At 38.2% G+C, this 13920-nt stretch overlaps 1 protein-coding gene and 1 pseudogene across 2 annotated transcripts in view; one reads left to right on the forward strand and one right to left on the reverse strand.

Annotated features, from left to right (window-relative positions):
• GRID2 (glutamate ionotropic receptor delta type subunit 2) overlaps nucleotides 1-13920 on the reverse strand; it is a 1308561-nt gene that overhangs the window by 380824 nt on the left and 913817 nt on the right. The window lies entirely within an intron of this gene.
• On the forward strand, nucleotides 6625-7432 carry LOC112393741 (chromobox protein homolog 1 pseudogene; annotated as a pseudogene).

Raw genomic sequence — 13920 nt, forward strand, 5'->3', positions numbered from 1 at the left:
CTTTTTTTTTTTTTTGCGATACGCGGGCCTCTCACTGTTGTGGTCTCTCCCGTTGCGGAGCACAGGCTCTGGACGCGCAGGCTCAGCGGCCATGGCTCCGCGGCATGTGGGATCCTCCCGGACCGTGGCATGAACCCATGTCCCCTGCATCGGCAGGCGGACTCTCAACCACTGCGCCACCAGGGAAGCCCTGTACTCTTTTCTTGATGCATAAATTATTTTAAAAATGCTTCCAATTTCAAGTAAGGTCAGTCTGGAAAATCTGAATACAAACAGGCTTGATTTAATGTAGTTTGACTATAGAAATAGACAAGTTAAGTAAGAAACATCACTTTGTAACTGGTTTTTATTTATTTCTTTGCATCATGGCTGATTTTGCCCTGTTTAACCACTCCTCACTTTTCTAAAATAAAATTTATGTCAATAATGCATTTTATATAACATTATTCATTTTAGTGTTTATTCCTCCTTCATCAAATGTTTATCAAGCACTTGTTGTGTTCCAGACATGACACTAGGCATAAAGGATATAGTGCTCAACATGAGACACTTGTTTTCTGCCCTGACCAAACAAATAAATCATTAGGAACTGAGAAGAATATGATGGTCAAGAAAACAATGGAGTGGAGAGGGAATGAAAAGAAGAAGTATTTTATGAGAAAAAGGCTTTCAAGCTGAGTCCTTGAGTCCTGCAGGAGCTAGACCTGGGAAAAATGGAAAGAGAGAGCAGTCTCGGCAGAAAGAAGAACAGGAGAGTCCGGAAAGAATTTGGCATGTTTCAGGAAAGAAAAAGTGACCACTATGGTTTCAGCAAACTAAGTGCAAATTGGCTAAGATAAAGCTGGAAAATTAGGCAGTGCCTAGACCATGGACTTACAGGCCTTGGTAAGAACTTGGACTTTATTCTATGTATCACTGATGATTTCTCAGTAGAGGAATGACGTACAGATGATTCCAACTTGCAAGGGTTTGACTTAGGATTTGTTGACTTTGCCATGGAGCGAAAGCAACAGGCATTCAGTAGAATGCATACTTTGAATCGTGATCTTTTCCCGGGCCAGCGATATGCAATGTGGTATGATACACTCTTGTGATATGGGTAGCGGCAGCTAGCCACAGCTCCCAGGCAGCCACACAATCAGGAGGGTAGACAACCCAACCGATATACTTAAAACCGCTCTGTACCCATACAACAATTCTGTTTTTTCCCCTCCAGTACAGTATTCAATAAATTACATGAGACATTCAATACTTTATTATAAAATAAGCTTTGTGTTAGACGATTTTGCCCAATTATATGCTATTGTGTTTTGAGCACTTTTAAGGTAGGCTAGGCTAAGCTACGAGGTAAGGTAGTTTACCTGTACCAAATGCATTTCAACTTACAATATTTTAAGTTTAGTATGGGTTTATCAAGACACAACCCCATCATAAGTAGAAGAAGATTTATAATTTGATCTGCAGTTCAAGAAGCTCTCTCCTGGGGACTTCCCTGGCAGTGCAATGGTTAAGTCTTCGCCTTCCTATGCAGGGAGTGTGGTTCGATCCCTGGTCAGGGAGCTAAGACCTCACATGCTTAGCAGCCAAAAAACCAAAAAACAGAAGCAATATTGTAACAAATTCAATAAAGACTTTAAAAATGGTCCACATCAAAAAAAAAAAAAACGAAGCTCTCTCAAAATGCTGTGGAGGCAGGAAGCCACAGCCAGTGGCTTGGGCCAAGATAAAAGAAGTGTAGGAAGAGACGAGTGATTAGATTCAGATAAAATAGTTTATTCTAGTTACTGACAAAAAATAATTGCATTTAAAAGTTTTGCAAAAATGTACTTAGAAGAAAAAAAATATTTCTATTTAAACCACAGAATACCAGAGCCTGAAGGGAATATAAATTTCACCCAGTCCAAATTCTTGTTTCATGATGGAAGAACTTGAGGTTCTGAAAGCTGAAATATTGTGCCCATAATCTCACCACTGCGGTAAGTCCAGGACTAGTACCCAGTCTTATGGCTACTGGTCTAGTGTACTTTATACCATGTCATATTAAGTTTCAGGATGAAATCTCAAGTGACAAACTATATACATAGAAACCATTACTAGTAGAACTAAGAGGCTATAGCTGACAATTGTTTCAATGGGAAACAATTCTGAAAATAAGCAATCTAAGAGGTATACTTTTTAATATTTGGCAATCTGCAATATGTACTGAATTTTCTGGACTCTTTTAAACTTGTTTATTGTTGAAATTAAATTATGTAAATTTTTTCTTTTACGGGTACCTCCTTTTATCTTCAAAACAAACTGAATTAAAGAGTACTTTTTTTAAAAAAAAGGCTTATAGATTTCTAGTTCAAGATTTTAAACGGCTGTTTATCGCCTTTCCCTACTGGGATTCTATTAAAAGTATTACTAACACATAAAGAAGGGTAAATTATATAGACCCATAATCTGCTCTGAGAACCCTTAGGGGACTCTTGGGCCTTGGAAAAGCTGAGGACAAAAGAAGGTATAAGTTAGTGATGGAACTAAAACCTGGAGTACTGAATGAAAATCTATACATTCACAGTTAACATTTCCACCCCTTTCCCCATGTTGCTGCCAGGTTTTCCTCCAAAAATAAATCCCTCTGAGAGCCCTAGGTATAAGTGCCACTGCTCTTAAAACAAATTATTCCACCTTCAGGACATTAGGTGACCCCAGCTTAACAGTAGCTCTCTCACCTCTCTACCAGTCAGGAAACCCCACAGACACACCAGAGGACAGGGCGTAATGTAGCACAGCACCCTTAAAGAAGAACTAGTATGATCAGATATTTTAGAGAAACAGCAACTTAAAAGCAAGAGAAGATGCAAAAACTTTATGGTCAGGTTTTAAAAAATCACACAGTAAGTGAGTATTACAAGGTACGAACAGCCTTAACTTTTTGAATCACTTGTTCTATAAATTCTTTTAAGGAAAGATTTTGATTCAAACTAGTATCTGCACATAGTTAAAAAATAATGCAATATTGCAAAGTGGTTTGCTATAAAAAGCAACAACACCTTCAGCCTCCACATTCCCACTCCTCAGATGTAAAGACTTTCAACTATTTCGTTTTTAGTTTTCCGGTTGGTTAGCTCTAATGATGTGCTGGTAAATATTTAACAACTAATCATAACGACTGTCAGGGTTACATCTGAATTAAATATTTTATAGGTTATTATATGAGCATTAAGCTTTCTCAGTATTTGTACAATTGACATTTTCTATTGAAAACTTTAAATATTCTGGGAGTATATATCTTTTGGTAAGGTCTACGTAAGGATTCCTTGGGATTTAATTTTGGAAAATTTCTAATTTGTAAGTAGTTATATATATGGTCTATACTTCTCAAAAAACAAATGATTCTGGTGTTTGCCACATGTTGCCTTGTGATAAATGCCACTTTATAGAGTGGTTTAAACATACATATATGTATATGAACTGGTAAAAATCTCTAAAATTTTCATATTACTAATATTCAATATGTTATAATTTGTCCAGAAACCAAGAACATCACCAGCTTCTACATTATTTTAATATAAAATAGATAGGTATATATTATACCAAAGAACAGTCTAGGGAATACCTAAGTTGTTTACCCCATTCTCTTGAAACACAGCTGACTAGTTTTTTCATATCATTTACATTGTTTAAATAAATACATATCTTCATTTTAAATAAAAAATGATTTACATCAAGTCATTAGACGTTTAGCTCTTTCAAACTGATCACTCACTAGTAGCTAAAGTTATTAGTTATTAGCTAATTAATTGAACTTCACCTATTATCCAATTATATTTAAATAATCTAGTCTTTGAGAATAGATACAGTTTCAGTGACCTGTTTGTCACTACAAAGCTTTAGTTTTCTCATGTGTAAGATGGCAATACTATCCATCACTGAATACATAAAGTGCTTTATCTTGTAAAATGCTCTCTAGATTAGGAGCAGGCTAATAGTAAAAGGTAATTACGTTTCACAAGATGTAACAGGGAAAATGCTTTATTTATCAAAATATTAAGAGAAGCCATAAAATAGATACTAAAGATAACAGATGGCATAATATAGTCATGTCTTACATACACATTTTAATGTTTGTATAGAGCAAACAAATCCTGCATCTGATTTATTTTGCAACTTTCTAGAGCGCAGGCTTAGTAGTTGTGGCACATGGGCTTAGTTGCTCTGCGGCATGTGGGATCTTCCCGGACCAGGGCTCCAACCTGTGTCCCCTGCATTGGCAGGCAGATTCTTATCCACTGCGTCACCAGGGAAGTCCCGCTAGCTGGGTTTTCAAAGTGAATTTGCAATGCAGCAGATGTAGAGTGTATTAATTTGAAGCCATTTTAATAATCATCAAAGGAAACAGGTTCAGATAAGCCTCTCCAAAATCTATAGATAATAGGCTACTATAGGATGGGAAACAGCAAGAATTCAAGGCAGTTCTATCAGGGAAGAAACACCAATTTGCCCTATCTTATGTGCTACTGAATAATCTTTAACCACATTAGCAGGGCTTCAAAGGAAGTTTTCAATAGAAAGATGCAATTTTCTTCAGTGACAATTTCAGTTTATATTACTAACACTTTTAGAGTATCTCAGTATTGTTTTAAACCACAATTCTTATAATTTTTATAATATTCCATGAAGTAGGGAATACATACAGGGAAAGAGAATTTACTTACACTAGTAATTTCTATTTGCTGCTTAAAGTAAACATTTTATACATATGTCTAGTTTAGAATTAATATTACTGTTAAAAATAAAAACAACTGTATTCACTCCAATTAAATGGAGGAACTGCTCATTTGAAAAGTAAAAAATAGCTCCTTTACAGAATATTTTAAAAGAATATACATGCTTTTGATTATATTTGAGTACGCTGTGACCTTTATTAAAAGCATATGAAATTTCTGTTTAGTTGAAATTTTATGTGGCTTGTTTTAAAGAAAAGAAAAAAGTAATTCGTACTTTATACCTCAACCATATGTAAGCAGGCACAGAATGATTCAGTTCATTGCACCAGGCACTCACTGAGCATTATGCTAAGTACATGGCATATGAAAATAATTAAGTTCAGTCTCTAAAGTTAAAGGTCTTGCAGTCTGATTAGGAAAACAGATATATATGTGTCCAGAATAATGAGTAGACTAAGAGAGAAATATATTTTGCATAAGTGGGAACAAAATCACCCTCGAAACCTACCTCAGTTTAAAAAGCACTGGACAGAGAAGGCTTCCCAGGGCTGTCAATTGGTAAATGAACTGAATCTTTTAGATATATGTCAGTTAGACCAGAAAACAAAAGAAGTAATGTCATTCCAGACAGAAGAAAGAGTAAGATCGGAAAGCAAGGCAAGAAATTATGTCATTGGTATAAGCAGTTACATCACATTTATTTCATTAAATGTCATTAAATATACTGTGAGTAAGGGAATGGTAAGAAATTAGGAAAGAGGAGGAGGAAGTTACATAATGTAATGCATTGTATGTCACGTTAAGGAGCTTGATTATTACTTGCAGGTGACCTGTAATCATTAAAGGATTTAAGTAGGAAATTTTCATAGTGAGATTTTTAGAGATTCTTACTTTTAGTACATTAAAAAGAAATCTCTGTAACATTGGGGTTTTTTTTGTTTGTTTTTTTGTTTGTTTTTTGCGGTACGCAGGCCTCTCACTGCTGTGGCCTCTCCCGTTGCGGAGCACAGGCTCCGGACGTGCAGGCTCAGCGGCCATGGCTCCCAGCCGCTCCGCGGCATGTGGGATCTTCCCAGACCAGACCGGGGCATGAACCCACGTCCCCTGCATCGGCAGGCAGACTCTCAACCACTACGCCACCAGGGAAGCCCTGTAACATTGGTTTTGTCCTGAATTTGCTTAGCAACATATTTTGGATAGGTAGTACAAAGATAAACTTTAGCAAATTCTATATCCAAATCAAGACAAATTTTTATAATAATAACCAATTATGAAACTAATATGATCCTGAAAATCATCACAGATGGAAATTGTTTCAGTCAAATCATGTTTTTACATTTGAAATAAGTAATGGTAAACAAATGATACATACCTAACATACTATTTCCTTAACATGGAGAAAATATTTAACAAAGTAAGCAACTGTATTTTGCCATATTTACAGTATATGAATATGTGTAACATATATAACTTTCCCCATTTATAAATTTGTAAATAGTTAGAAAGATAAAGCTGGATATTAATCTATACCCTAGTGTGATACGGGTTTAATTAATTTGGTAAATTATTAAATTTTTTAAAGAATAGTAATTTGCACATAAAAAATTGAGAAGTGTGAATTCCATGGGGAAAGCAATGTTGTTTCTAGAGACGAAAATATTTTCTAGGACATATATGAGATAGTGACAGATGGAAAAGCTTATCTCTTGTAAAATATTAAGATAATTATCAATAAAATTATAATAAACTCTTTTGTTCGGCTGAGGGGAGGGCCGTTGGCCGGAGCCTGCGGTACGCCGCTTCAGTGAGGGGCTCAACCGCGGTCAACCGGCTTGCTGCTTTTCTGGTCGCCACTCCCCTGGCCGGCCCGACAAGACGCGCTAGTAGCACGGCACCGATTTCTCGGGCTCGTGGGCGCTGCTCTGAGCAGCGTCACCCTTTATACCAGAAAGCTGGCGGGCACTATGGGGAAAAAACAAAACAAGAAGAAAGTGGAGGAGGTGCTAGAAGAAGAAGAAGAAGATGTGGTGGAAAAAGTTCTTGACCGTCGAGTGGTAAAGGGCAAAGTGGAGTACCTCCTAAAGTGGAAGGGGGTTCTCAGATGAGGACAACACATGGGAGCCAGAAGAAAACCTGGATTGCCCCGACCTCATTGCTGAGTTCCTGCAGTCACAGAAAACAGCACACAAGACAGATAAATCAGAGGGAGGCAAGCGCAAAGCTGATTCTGATTCGGAAAATAAGGGGGAGGAGAGCAAACCAAAGAAGAAAGAAGAGTCAGAAAAGCCACGAGGCTTTGCCCGGGGTTTGGAACCGGAGCGGATTATTGGAGCTACAGACTCCAGTGGAGAACTCATGTTCCTGATGAAATGGAAAAACTCTGATGAGGCTGACCTGGTCCGTGCCAAGGAAGCCAATGTCAAGTGCCCACAGGTTGTCATATCCTTCTATGAGGAAAGGCTGACGTGGCATTCCTACCCCTCGGAGGAGGATGACAAAAAAGATGACAAGAATTAACTCTCCTGAGTACCAGCCCCTGTCACATCTGACTGTGGGTTTCAGGTGGGGAAAGAAGGAGTTCTACTTGTCTTGACACCGTAGAGGGGGCTTGAGAAGATGTCCTTTGAAGAGCCAGTATAGTTTCTGTGCCCTACAGCAGCCCAAGTGCTTTAAAGCCGCTCCATGCTGTATAGTTTGCACACCCATCCCAGTGGAGGGGAAGGAACGTCAGTGTTTCAAGGCAACCCATTCTGAACTTTGCTGAGAAAAGCAAAGGGCCTTCTATGAAGGACAAAACTTGCAGAATGGGATGTGGGAGAGCAAAAGATACTGCAGATCTTCAAAGAGCATCTCCACAACCCACAGCCTTCTTCCCAATAGTGTTAACCCTGCATTTTTACAGCGTAGCATGTATGTAGTTTTTGGCTATTTCTGGTGTGTTATTTGGGGTGGGAGGGATGGGGTGGGGAAGAAGGGAGATGGGTTAGGATCATTTTTGTTAAAATTTGGGGCCTGTTGGGGGGAAATGGTGAAAGAAAGGAAAGAACAACTAATGATGATTTGGTTCTGTGTCCAGAATATTTCATCCTTTCAAAAAATGTCATTGGCAACCTAAATGAGGACTGTGAGAGACTGTTTAAAAGCTGTGAAAGCCTGAAACTTAGAAGCTAAGGTGTTGCCTGCCTGAGCTTAATGCTGTTCCCAAAAAGCATTAAGCTTTGGTAACTTCTTAACTTCCCAATTAAGAAGCTACCAAAGCTGCCATTTGGGGGATGGAAACTGGTTGAGGAAAAGTCTTACTGGAGTGTATACACAGGCAGATCATTCTGTCTTAGAGGTGCTAATTCTTGAAATCAACAAGAAGACCCTTTCTTTTCCAATTTTGAAGTTATAAATGTCAGCTTCTCCATCCAAGCCACTGGCTCTGAAGTATTTGGGGAAGGGCAGAGGGTGGTATAGGAGATGGGAGAGTAGGCAAAGACAAGGGCTGGTGCTCTTAGGGTGGAAAACTCTTGGAGCCTCTGTTTTTTGAACTTTGAAACCATTGGTGGCAGGGTTCAGTCACTGACAGCACAAGTTCACTGAGTCACTTCAAGAGTTGAATGATTTCTGAAGCCCTGGTCTCAGGAGATTAAATTTTCATACTGGGGCAGTGGTTCACTTTAAAACAAAACACATTTTTTTAATCCTAAGAATTAACTAAAACCCAAAATGCTGTCTTGAATCATGAGATCCATCAGTTCTTGACATCATTTAGACCTGCATCTAGAACTCCGTTGTAAAATCTTTTTAGGCATGTGTTAGGTTTCTGTGAAAACTTTTGTTTTTAAATGTTAAACTTCATACCAACACTGTCAGTTTTTGTCTTAATAAAACTATAGATTTATTAAAAATATATATATATAATAAATATTGCACATAAAAGTGCAATATTTGAATTGGAATGCATATAATGTGTTTGGCTAGTATGTACACATGTGACAGCTAAAACTGAAACCCCACTGGTTATTATTAATATTACTGTTAGCAGTATTGTAAGGCAGAATTTATAAAAGTAGAGGGATGAGGGCAATAATCCCAAGCAGAGGTATAACAAACAAAGTTGGATACTGTAAATTCAGAATAAAGATGAGAAAATTTACAACTAGAATGTGACAGGGAAAACCATTCACATGAATATTCACAGCTTGTTCCTTTCCCTGCCTGCTCAGTCTATACCTAGCACTCTGGGCCCTTTAGCCTCCAGTTAATTAATGACTGGTGGAAGTAATTAAAAAGACTCATTAATATCAGAAGGGGCCAAATGTTTCTGGAGGTAGAGAAGGTAAAAATGTGCTTGGGTTGAGGAGACAGCACCCATCACTAATTGGTTTTGAGTGGGAAACACAGAGGGGGAAGTAAGAGAAACGTGAAAGTGAAAAAATAGGGAGTGTGGTCAGGGAGAAAAAGAAACAGCAACTGAGCTCTAATAAGGGCAACTTTGGGGAAAATAAAAGTGTGAACAGAACTTTAGAGAAGCTTCACTGAAGTTATGACTCGTCTCCTCACCTTCAGGAAATAAGTGAAGGTTTAAATTGCTTAAAAGCTTTTTGGATGTCACATCTTTTAGAAAAGCTTCACCCTATGAGAGTTACAAGTCATTTAACTCAAAATAGTTGACATTGAAATACAGAAACTACTGCAAATCAAAATGAAAAGACAAACAAGTAAACAGAAAAGGCTTGGAAATGGAAAAGCAACCCTAATGGCTAATGAAACATGGAATGACGCTCAAAGTTCTCATTGATATTTCAGGGAAAGGGAAATTAAAACAAGCGAGATGTCACTTTACAACCATATGTTTTTTTGTTTGTTTGTTTGTTTGCAGTACGCGGGCTTTTCACTGTTGTGGCCTCTTGCGTTGCGGAGCACAGGCTCCAGACGCGCAGGCTCTGCGGGCATGGCTCACGGGCCCAGCCGCTCCACGGTATGTGGGATCTTCCCGGACCGGGGCACGAACCCACGTCCCCTGCATCGGCAGGCGGACTCCCAACCACTGCGCCACCAGGGAAGCCCCATATCATCTTTTTTTAAAAACAATACCAGGGGTTGATTAGAATGAGGCAACACGGGGACCGCTGCTGTTGGAAGTGTTAGTTGATACAAACACTATGGAGAGCAATTTGGCAACACTTGGTAAATCTGGATATGCCCATAAATTGCCAGCAGCTCCACTTATAAGTCTCTATTCTAGAGAAAATCCCACACATACGCCTGAGGAGACATATATTGTGATGTTCACTGAAGCATTACCTGCTTTAGTAGAAAAGAGCAACAACCTAATTATTCTTCTGTAGGATCACATTAACATAAGGCTGCGACCTATGTTGTTTATTCATCCAACGGAATGTTATATGACAGCGTAAATGAATGAAATAAAGCTACATACAGTAACATGAATAAGTCTCAAATATATAATGTTGAGGGCAAAACCCCCCACAAAAACAGAATATTATTGCTATGAATGCTTAAAATATAGAATATGATGGTTTAATTTTTGGTATATTCAAATGGAATAAAAGTTCAAAAAACTGCACATAGATAATGCACATCAACTTCCTCTGTGACGAAAGATGCGGAGAAGGAAAAGGGAGAGGTGAACTTTCATGTATCTGCAATTTTATTTTCATTCAAGCTAAATATCACAAATATTAATATCTGTTTAATCCTGGTAGCAAATACATGAATGTGGGCTATATCCTATTATTGTATATGTTTGAAATATTTTAGAATAAAAAACGGCTTTGATGAGAAAGGTAATAGACCAAGAAGACACAAAACATAGGTATTGTTTTTAAAAGCTTAATGCTTGAGAATAACCTTTCAGAAATATTCAGAAACTAGTTTGTCTCTGCTTTGTTGGGGGTAGGCACAAAGTTTTTGTTGTTACTGCTGCTGTTGTTGTCACTTTCCCCTTGGCATTTTTATGTCAGATTTTTATTGCCTGTCCTCAAATAAGTACGATTATGACAATACAAAACATGTTGTTGGGGCTTCCCTGGTGGCGCAGTGGTTGAGAGTCCGCCTGCCGATGCAGGGGACGCGGGTTCATGCCCCGGTCCGGGAAGATCCCACATGCCGCGGGGCGGCTGGGCCCGTAAGCCATGGCCGCTGAGCCTGCGTGTCCGGAGCCTGTGCTCCACAACGGGAGAGGCCACAACAGTGAGAGGCCCGCGTACCGCAAAACAAAGAAAAAAACATGTTGTTGGATTTTAAAATTACCAAATGACAGAATACTCCATTTTTATAAGATAACCTGGTTCCTTTAATTGATTAGTGTGTAACTGAGGGTGCCTGGACAGGTGTATGGCTCCTTCTTTCCACCCCATACCCAAAGTTTCAAGAACACAGAAAAAACACAACTACCTCCCAACTCAGCATGGGGGTAAATCCATCTTCTTGCTGTTAGAAAATTCACATTGCCGCTGAGATGCCTAAGGTATGAGAGAGACTCCTTTCCAATGAGGTATGTGATTATGGCACTAGATTTTTAAACTATAGTTATTGCTAATAAAGCATTTTTTAGAAATCACTGCATCAGATGATTATATTTACTGAATTACATAAATTATACATATGTTGTTTGCAAGTGTGAATAATTGATATCTCAGATGAAAATGATCAAAGAGTTTTGCAGTTTTCAATTAAATCAGTAGACAGCTATACTAGAAAACATAATATGACTGATTATTTATAAAAACCAGCAATTAAAGACCGGAAGTTATTAACAGGTCAGGATTCTGGCTGAAACTACACTGTCTACTTCAAGGGCAAGCCTGTTCACCTGTTCTTCCTAAGATCTAACGCTATTAGTGGTAAAATTAAAGTTCCTTGCAAGTGCCAGAGTCTCCACCTGTAATAGATGTTTATATGCATTAAATGGGGAGAAATAATCACATGTCATAAGTTTATGATATTTTATGGCCAGTTTAGTGGTCCACATAAATTGCCCTGGAGATCTAATCATATTATTTAGAGAGCAGATGCCATGTAAGAAGTGAAATAGTTTTCTTCATAACAAGCTTCCAATGAACCTGATTTATTGTCACAGGGCTCATCTCTAGGGAAGTCTGGCATTCAATTTTAGAACGATTCAGACTCCCAAGGCTGCCTACAAGGGCACTAATGGTGGTGATGATTTTCATGGTGTGGGTACTTGTCACGAGTGAAGTAGACTGACACCATACCATATTTCATATTAGTCCTACAACAGCTGTTGATGTTAATCACAACAGCAGTGTTAATCACAACCAACTTGGGCTGAATTCAAAGTGACCTAGAAGAGCGACATGTTACAGCCTGTTATCAATTCCCTGGAGCAAAGGCATTACATGCTAACATGTCCACATCAATGGAAAGCATGTCCTTTGATTACCTGTTATGTGTACAGACTTCTGGCAGAGTCTATGACTAACAACAGGGCTGCATCTAATGCTCTAGTTAACGTTGTCTGGGCATGGCACTTCAAAACAGAAAAGGATATTTTGCCCCACGAGAGACAGTGCCATTATTGTTATAATCACTGGATGAGCTAGGTCCTACTTATATAAGATTTAACTCTCTCTGTAGAAAACAAAAAGAGGAAGGAGAAATTGTATTGGCTTATATGTAAAAATTTCAGATTGGGAGAAATAAAATGTGGAAGTGCAAAAACATAAATCAGGAATATTTCTTTGTAATTATTTCCCATTTTTTAGGTTCATGGTAAGATAAATCCAAATGATAATGCATAATAGAAACATACCTTTCTATGCACTTACAGCCACACATAAAAGAACAGTTTTCTTTGCTCATCCTATTGGATATCTGATGTATAATCTTCACAAAGGACGCTATTAGCGGCATGAGAACCATGCCCATGTCACAGGGATTAATCAATTTACGGTTCAGTTCTCAGAAGATGCGGAGCAGAAAAAATGTTTTGAATTTGACACTATATAGTGTTATTTTTTTTTTTAAAAAGTGTGTGGTAGGGAGCTACTCTTCTGTAAGAGAGAGAAAGTCTGAAAGGTTTGTGGCATTTTGACATTACATTAGAGCACTGTACAGCACCACTAAATAAGAAATTCTCTAGAATTTTCTAAGCAAAGTGTAGTCTGTAGAACAGCAGCAATGAGCATCACTTGGCAGAATTTCAAGCTTCACTCTCCACCTTCGGAATCAGAATGTGCATTTTACAAGATCCTGGAGCAGTTCATCTGCACATTGAAGTTTAAAAAGCATCACTCTAGAATAAGTTAAGGAAAATTGCAGAAGACTTTCTAGAAAGTTGTTTACTTCCCTAGTGGAACAGATGGCTGAGAGACCTACCTGAAATTTGTGTCAGAAACTGAAAGGCTTAGAGCACCCAGATGCTAATGGCGATAGATCATTACTGTTACCATCAAATACGCGGTGACTGACGTACCTCATCCCCAGGAACAAAGCATCTTTTATCAACAACAGTTTTGTTAGAGAACTTTCTATTACATTAAGTTATGACTGGTATAGCAGTACATCAAAAAGGGACTGCTTCAGGCAAAGACTTCTGAAGAGTTTGTGACTAATTACCTGGGGAGAGGAAAAGGCCTCGTGAAGAAGAATTTTCTCATTAGGATTTCCAATTCTAGCCCCTAGTCCAAGAAAACAAGAAAGCTATAATCTGCCTGACTGGAGAAGCAGTTTTCAAAGGATGGTGTAGACAGAATCTATACCCTGGAACATATAATCTTATGCCTCTTAACTGATTTATGTCTCCTAACATGTTATCTAACAATGTGATATGTCATTGGAATGTCTTCAATCAATATAACATTAAAATGAATTTCTTTATGAACAGCTCTCTTGTAGATACTGAGAATATATAAACCCCTATTTCTGACTTAAGTTTAATATCCTGAATTGTAGCAAAATATATGGTATACAACAGACTCCTTTGGTTTTAAGTTACAGAAACCAAACTTGAAATTCCTTAGGAGGAAGAAGAGCCCTTTATTGACTGAGAATACAAGAAAGGGCTTAAACAGCTTACACACAAGTTTTCCAGGGAGCATCTAGAACTTGAAATCAATTGGAGGCAGGAACTCAAATATTTCCAGGACTTTCTCTGGCCTTTAACTTGTTCTGTCTTTGGGTGAGCTTTACTGCCTTTCATTACCTGAAACAAATTTTTTCTCAGGGTTCAGAA

Source organism: Neophocaena asiaeorientalis, unplaced genomic scaffold (assembly GCF_003031525.2).
Source record: "Neophocaena asiaeorientalis asiaeorientalis breed wild unplaced genomic scaffold, Neophocaena_asiaeorientalis_V1.1 scaffold7, whole genome shotgun sequence".
NCBI lineage: Eukaryota > Metazoa > Chordata > Mammalia > Artiodactyla > Phocoenidae > Neophocaena > Neophocaena asiaeorientalis.